General features: G+C 46.4%; 1 pseudogene; it reads right to left on the reverse strand.

The window, feature by feature from the left end:
- Nucleotides 1–2385: 2385 nt before the first annotated feature.
- On the reverse strand, nucleotides 2386–8249 carry LOC147728218 (uncharacterized; annotated as a pseudogene).
- Between the last annotated feature and the right edge of the window lie 398 nt (nucleotides 8250–8647).

Genomic DNA, 8647 nt, shown 5'->3' on the forward strand with positions numbered 1-8647 from the left:
CTACAGCATTGAGACCGCCCTGATCGCAGCCACCGACGACATCCGAGCCCTTCTCGACAACGGGAAAACAGCGGCCCTCATCCTCCTGGACCTCTCCGCTGCGTTCGACACTGTCTCCCACCGCACCCTGGTCCAACGCCTCAGCAACACCGGCATCCAAGAGAAGGCATTGAAGTGGATCATCTCGTTCCTCGCGCGGAGAACTCAGAGAGTCCGCCTCCCCCCGTTTCGCTCCAAGGCCACCGATGTCATCTGCGGCGTCCCGCAAGGATCATCACTCAGCCCCACCCTCTTCAACATCTACATGAGACCTCTCGCAGCCATCGCACGCCAACACAACCTTAACATCATCTCTTACGCCGACGACACCCAGCTGATCCTCTCCCTCACCAGAGACCCTGACACCCCCAGAACCAGCCTCCACGAAGGGATGAAAGACGTCGCCGAGTGGATGAAGAACAGCCGCTTGAAACTGAACTCAGACAAGACGGAAGTCCTCATCCTTGGACCATCACCCTCCGCCTGGGACGACTCCTGGTGGCCCCTAGCCCTGGGCACCGCCCCCAAGCCGATAGAGCACGCACGCAACCTGGGCTTCATCCTGGACTCCTCCCTCTCGATGACCAGACAAGTCAATGCCATCTCCTCTTCATGCTTTCACACCCCCCGCATGCTCCGCAAGATCTTCCGATGGATCCCGATAGAAACCAGGAAGACGGTCACCCAGGCCCTCGTCACCAGCCGGCTGGACTACCGAAATACCCTCTACACCAGAACCACAGCCAAGCTACAGAAAAGACTACAGCGCATCCAGAACGCCTCCGCCCGACTCATCCTGGACATCCCTCGACGCAGCCACATATCCGGCCACCTGAGGAACCTGCACTGGCTCCCCATCAGCAAGAGGATCACGTTCAGGCTCCTAACCCACGCACACAAATCTCTGCACAACCTGGGCCCCAAGTACCTCAACGACCGCCTGACCTTCCACACGCCCACCTGCCAGCTACGGTCCGCCAGCCTCGCCCTCGCCGCAGTACCACGCATCCGCAGAGCCACCGCCGGAGGCAGATCCTTCTCCTACCTGGCGGCCAAGACATGGAACTCCCTCCCCATCCACCTTCGGATGACCCAGGACCACCTCACCTTCAGGAGACAACTCAAGACCTGGCTGTTCGAGCAGTAGCGGCCCCCTTCCCCTAAGCGCCTTGAGACCCTTCTGGTTGAGTAGCGCGCTATACAAGTGCTGTGATTGATTGATTGATTGATGAAAGGTTTTTGCTGCTCCATCATCTATCAGTTTATGGATTTGGTGCAGTTGTGGCAGTTCAATGACATTAAGATGGTACATTGCAGTCATGTGATTATTGGTATTGAGCAGAATGTCAAAAGGCTCATCACTACGGAGAGTTACTACTGCACTTCTTGCTACATTAACAGCAGCTGGTAGCCCTGATATAGTTTGCTGGCGTCCTTGCAATGCAATATTCAAACAATCCAGAAGCTGCAGTACTTGAAGAGCAATATGAAGACCTAGGACAGTTGTTCCTCTCTGAAACTGTGCCAGCATACCAAGCAGGCACCTCACCACTAGACTTGAATATTGATAATTGTTCTAGGGTTTCCAGAACAGGTTCATAATTATTCATTACTTTTTTTACAGCTTTTAAAAATTGTAAATTGATACTTGTATAGCGCACTACTCACCCGCAAGGGTCTCAAGGCGCTTGTACGAATACCGCTGTGGAACCCGTCTTGGCTTTCCCTGTGAGGGGTCCACTCCTGGGCACCCTCAGGGTGAAAGCCAGGCATCCTTAGCATTGTGGAGATTAAGCAAGGTACTGCCCAGAGTTGCAGTGTGGGACTCTATGATTAGAATAGGCACCGAGGAGAGAATTATCCAGTCAGTGGAATTTTTTTAGCCCAACACCCGCTGAGGCAGGGAATTGAACCCTGGTCCCGGACTTGACCTCTGCATCAGGGACTGCCGCTCTAACCATTGAGCCACACTTCTCCACTTTTACACAGACCGTCCAGCATGTTGGACACCGTGGCTTCATTTTTAACACATTTGCAGGAACTTCTATACTGTGCTGGATGAGGTCTGAGAATAAATGTCATAGATTGCCCACACAGATTACCAATTTCTGGGACATAAAGTAGGTCATCAACCAGATGTGTGCAATGTGCTTCACAATGGACATAAAGGGCAAGTGGTTGTTCTTGGCATATTAATGTTTACGCACCATGGTATTTCCCTGCCATATTTGCTGCACCATCATATTTTTGTGCTCTCAACTTTGACCGAGAAAGACCATGACGGCATAAAATATCTATAACAACTGTAGTAATTGCAGTACCAGTGATAATATCAGCCTGATCCAGTCAAATAAAATCCTCATGAGGGTACGGATCTTGCTCAGTGTAATGTTTAGAAAAGCTTTCTTCTTCCTGACCAGATATATCCTATGAGCCATCAGCAATTACTACGTATGAATTGTCACCAATATTTTTACAGATTTGATGCAAAATTGCATGGGACAATAACTGAAGAACTTCAATTTGGATGTCTGGACTGAGATATTCTGCTTGATTTGCTGTAATCCACTATTTCAAAGAAGGTACATCCTCCTCTCATGCGCTAACAAATTGATGGAAATTCCCATCGCTGTCATCAGGACCTCTAAGTACAAGGCTTTGTTTTGCCAGAAGAGCTACAGTATGAATGATTTTGTTAAGGCGATGCCAGGCTTCTTTCTGTTGTTGTTGGCCTTGCTGTGATAACTGTTAAATTATTGATTGACCTCCTCTATGTTGTATTAGTTGACTCAGTGCATATGAATGAGCATAAGTGTTCTGGTGCTTTTTGAACCTTTCTATGCCTTCTTCCAGTTGGTGTAACCAGTGCTGCAAAATGCTTTCTCTGTGTTCTGGGAAAGCTCAGTTAATTTATGTGACTTAGCCTTTGCACAGTGAAGGCATAGCACTCCTGCTACTCCATTGCTGTAATGCAGCCAGGAGAAATCCTGGAACGATCTTTGAAAATTCAGAATGCGCGTTTTCTTCATTTTTGACTGTTTACAATGATTTTAATGGGCAATACACTCTTATGCGGTTGGTTTGGTGTTGCTGTGCTTCCAGGGGTTTCCTCTGTATCCTGAAAATTAGTTATTGTTGCATAAGAATGGTTGCTTGGTTAGTCTGAGGCTGTGACAACTCCACATAATGTTACTGGGACAGGGGTATAATCACCTCATATTTCTAAATCTGCAACCCCAACTGCATATTGAATTGTGGACTGCATCTCCCGCATATTATCGCAATGAATCGTGTTTGTTTCTGAGTTGTCTGAATAAAGGGTTCACTTCACTTGGCTATTTCTTTGCAAAGAATTTCCAGATGTCCATTCTAAGAAAAAAGGAACAAATGAGTTTGTAGCAGTTGCCATTTGGAAACATATAGCATAATTAAATGCAGTTTGAAAGTTGCAAACAGTCTCTTGTGTGCACCCTCACATGTAATCAACACAGGGAGTGTTAGGGGCAAAACCGGCCTCCAGAGTAAGAATCCTCTCCTATTGTAGTGCAATAGTGAGGGAAAGTGATGCGTGTGAAAAAGCTTCATAGAAGGTCTATCCAGCTGCTTTATAACACCTTTAGGTTTCCGCAGAAAGAAGAGCATTCTAGTCAGCATCTTACCTGACTAAAGTGTTTCAGCAATACATAAGACACTGAAGCATATATTTTACAATGGCAAAGGAACCTACCTGAAAAATCTCTTTTAGCTGTGAAATGACAGGCAATGTATCCAAGCAGATTTACAGAAGCGAAGTATTGTTGTACTTGTAGCAAAAAGGAATTCGTTGTCATAATGTGACATTGTAAGGCTCTTTGTTTCGGTCAGAGTAATAAAAGTACAGTACTACAGAATTGTTCAGTACACAGCAGCATAGAAAGAGAAAATGCACAAACTATGTGATGCTGAGAAAGAAAGTGCGTTATCACAATTTGACCAAAGGTATCCAAACAGATTGGCCAATTAATCATCAATTTTTTACTCTAGACACAATACTAGAGTACGCTCACTTATTAGATGTAGTAGTGGCAGCCGCAGCCCTCTTTTGCGATTTTATTGAACCACTCACTGACTATAAGTTGCTTGTCGGACTGACTACTGGATTCAGGTGGCTGGTGGTGCTAGGTTTCCTTCTGCTCAGGGACTTTACTTACCATAGTTCAGGTGAGGTGAAACTCAGTCAGCGGAATTGGAGTTGGAAGAGGAGCTGGTTACTCAAGGGAGGTACTAAGATGGCCCTGCTCAGTTATTACATGGTGGCATAAGTACATAGAAATAAAACTGAGGGGCTTGAGACCTAATCTTCAATAGCAGTACCCTGACCCAAGCTACCATCAGGCTTAAAACGTCCCATCATTTCAAGGGCAATAGAGAATGGTGAAACACAGAACTAGGAGAGTGAGTGTGTGAGCCTGTGAGCGTGTGTGTGTGTGTGTGTGAGAGAGGTGCATGAATGCACAGACGAGGTACAGGGAACCTCTAGCCTCTATTCCACTATTCCACTATTAATCTGCCAGGGCCCTGCTGTTAAAATATACAGGGGAGTGGGTACCAAATTACCAGTCCCTGGTCTTTAAAATCAAATAAAAAATAGTGCAAATACTATGTTCATTTTTGTACGCAGGGTGGAACCCCTGCAGTTGGAAATTTTACACATTGAAGAAACATTGCTTAAGAGAACACTACTTCATAAAGCATTAATAGCCCAGAAACCAGCTAACTCTACCACCACAGGTTGACTTTTAGCTGTTCTTAGCATGCCAGGATTTCAATGTCCATCGGGAACCTGGTTTCCCAGTTCCAAACTCAGCAGCTTTGGCCAGAGTGCCACATCCTCCCCCTCCACTGAACACCATACTGCCACACTGAGAGAAACTAGCACTGCCTTGAGCTACAACCCAATTGTGCCCTGCTATAAACACCTGGATCGCAACACAATTCAAATTATTCACTAGACAAGAGTAAGATACTGCCTGAAAAAAATGATATAGTAATAACATCCTTGAAAAAGCAAACACTCGTAGGGAATGCAAGTTTAAGTAAAGCATGTGAAATATAAGCAGCAACATGGTTATCTTATTACTTTTACACTCATTATTCAGAAATTAGTGAGTGAATTTGCCTTAAAAGTTAGGGACATAACTACATGGCCTGGAAGGGACCCGTTTCAATGTCCATTGCTTATATCCTTAACAAACGTAAACAGTTTGGTTTAAAAAGATCACATCCCTGAACACAGAGCTTCGTACACATTTTATAAGTTAAAATAAGTAAAACAGCTGAAAAGGATCACATAACAGTTTTTCCACTCCACCTTTAAACCGGGTATTGCAGTCCCTCCAGGAACGGTGCACTACCCCACCCTGGGAAACCAATGTTGTGTAAAGAAAGAAGATAAAAAGAAAGTAGTACTTCACTGATAAACTCTGTAATGTGGCGCTAATATGTGTGGGTGTGAATAACACCATTCTGGCCTGTCTGTAACCACTCTATCTTGCCTTATTTAGTTATGCAATTATGTTGATCCTTTTTTCTCTCCATCCCGAAATTGAACTTTCGAAGAGAAAAAGGTCCGAAAATTATAACATTTCCAGCCAGTGTTCAGTTCTTTTTTGGATCTATTTCACAGGGGAACAAATGAATGAAAGAAGAGGAAAGAGCTGTCTCTTGAAATCACACAAGTTAGGAGGAGTGAGACAGAAAGAGAGGGAGGAAGAAAGAGAGAGAGGGGGAGTAAGGCAGAGCAGGAAAAGAGGACACTGTCCTTGTCATCTCGGAGCAGGAAGGAAAAGAGACAGAGGGCCATATTATCAAGAAAGGGCGATACATTATCGCAGCTTTTATCGGCAGGAAAGCAGCGATAATGGGCTTGATAATATGCCCTTGTGAATTCCCATAGAAGACCAGGTTAACACCAGAATCTGGCAGTTTCCTGCCGAAAAAAGCGGCGATAATGTATCGCCCTTTCTTGATAATGTGGCCCAGAGTCCTTTTCCTTCTCTGACCACCCTGCCCGTCCCAGAATGGTCGAGTCTTGGCTGTTTTTGCCGTCCTGGGACTCACTTTAAAAAAAAAGTAGGGCAACAGATTATATTAATTTAAAAAAGTAGGGGCATACTGTGCCCTGCTGATCCCACCCACTTCAATCACTAGTGAGAACTGGTGAGAACAGGTTGATAAAGTGGGGAGTCTGCAAAGAGCCAGCACTTGAATGATGAAAAGCACAGACAATGCCGAAAAACAACAGATGAAGAAGAAACAAAAATGCTAGGGAAGTGGTAGGTTGCCAGTCAAAGGCCTTGGAAGGCAGCCAGCACTCGCTGCATCATGAGAAGTAAAGGAGGACCTAGGCCAATAATGTATTTCCCAAACCTGCTTACCTTGCTTGTTAGTTAAGATAGGGTAGCTCTGAGATGGGGCAGGGTCAGGCAGCAATCAAGAGTGCAGTGCAGACTGCAGGCAGCTGTAGTGGCGACTTAAGAAGGGATTCCTTGAGGAATGCAGCATAACAAAGGGCAGAGGGTGAGTAGCCTCTGTGACTGGAAGCAGGTCACAGGTCAAGTGCAGGGCCATTATAGGTAATGCGTTTACGTGCTAATGGCCAAGAAAATCACAGAAGGGAGAGGGGAAATTATTTTGTCTGTTTGTCCCCCCGACCCTTGTCCCCCCCATTCCAAAATCTGGGGGGAAAATAACCTCCATGTACCCCACACTACCGATGCCCATGCTCCACCGTTGTAACCTTTGAATCAGTTTTTACCTTGCTTTTACGTTTTCTGTCTTTAATTGATTTATTATTCTTTGTTTTCAGGGCACACACAAACGCGGCCGTGGTCTCATCGACTCGAAGACCCGACCCAAAGCTCAAAAGTGTTCGCAAGAACAGTCTGAGCAACACGGATATATTTAGTAAAGCATCAATACATCCTGTGTCTTTCAACCTAAATATTATCACCAGTGAAAGAAATTATTTTCTCCCAGTCACGTCTTTACAGAAAGTGCATGATGTTCTCTTCATGGCCATCTGGTTTCTGCTTCAAAGTCTTGTGGCAACCACATCAATGGATTTCACAATTAGAATACACAAAGAAAAAGCCTCGTCATGGGAAACCCGGTAATTAGTGTGATATGTATGTCGCTTGAAAAAAATAAAACTCAGCTGAGTAGGAATTTATCATGTGTCATGAAATGAAATGAAATGAAAGGGGTTTTGTAAAGCGCGACTGCTGCCCTTGGGCGTCCAAGCGCTATTGTAACGGAGAGTGCTATGAGGAGGGGAGCTGGGGTAGGTTAGTTGCTGAAAAGAAAAGTTTTAAGATCCTTGCGAAAGGATGCTAGATTGGGGTTCAATCTGAGGTTTAGGGGGAGGGAGTTCCACAGCCTAGCGGCGTTGAGCGTGAAGTACCTTCCTCCTGCTCTTGACCTCTTGATCCTGGGGGTTACTGCTAGGAATGTGTTAGTGGATCGGAGTTGTTTGCCGGGGCGGTAGGGGGAGAGCAGGGAGTGGTTGATTTTGGGGCCGGTTCTCCAGAATGCTTGGTGGGATATGCACATGGCTTTGAATTTTATTCTCTCCCTGACAGGGAGCCAGTGTAGGGTCCTCAATCCAGGTGCCACTGATTCTCTGCGTGGAATCCTGAGCAGCGTGAGAGCAGCGCAATTCTGGGTCCGTTGGAGTTTTTGCAGCACATATTCTGGTGCCCCTAGGTAAAGCGCGTTGTTGAAGTCCAATCGGGATTGGATTAGACCTTGTATGACGATTTGTCTGGCTTCAAAGGGGAGGAGTGGTAAGATTTTCTTCAGCATCCTGATAATCCCGAAACAGGTTGCCAATGTTTTTGTTGCTTGGATGTTGAGGGTTAGAGATTTGTCCAGCCAGACCCCTAAAGTTTTGATGCTGTCTTTTGGGATAGGGGGTGTGCCCAGACTACTGGGCCATAGCCGGTGGATGGTGGAACAAGCTGGGGGCCGAGCAGCATGAGCTTGGCTTTGTCACAATTAAGTTTGAGGGAGGATGCTGTCATCCAACTCCTGAATTCTTCCATACAGGTCGTTAGGTTGGCCTGCGCCGGTTCACTGTTCTTCTGTGCAAGAGAGACCACCAGCTGAGTGTCGTCGGCATATGTAACGATCTTAATGCCATATGGACGCACGATCTCAGCTAGCGGCCCCATGTACACGTTGAACAGTGTGGGGCTTAGTGATGAGTCCTGCGGTACCCCACAGTCCAGTGGTTTGCTTGCGGAGATAGCGCCTCCGTCAAAGGCTTGAAAAGTCCTTTTGCTCAGGAATGATCCTAGCCATGCTGGAGCGTTTCCTGACTCTCCTAGGTCGAAAAGTCGACATAGTAGGGTTTTGTGGCATACCATGACAAACGCGGCGCTTAGATCGAGGAGGATGACTGCCACTGATCCCCCTCGATCCAGGATCCGCCTGGTTTCTTCTGTTACGGCTAGCAGCGCCGTTTCCGTTCCATGTCTGGGCCGGAACCCTGTCTGCGAGGTGTCGAGTAGGAGGTTGGACTCGAGGAACCTTGTGAGATGGAGATTGATGTGTTTCTCCAGGATCTTGC

The sequence above is a fragment of the Lissotriton vulgaris genome, chromosome 3_1 (genome assembly GCF_964263255.1).
Source record: "Lissotriton vulgaris chromosome 3_1, aLisVul1.2, whole genome shotgun sequence".
Lineage (NCBI taxonomy): Eukaryota > Metazoa > Chordata > Amphibia > Caudata > Salamandridae > Lissotriton > Lissotriton vulgaris.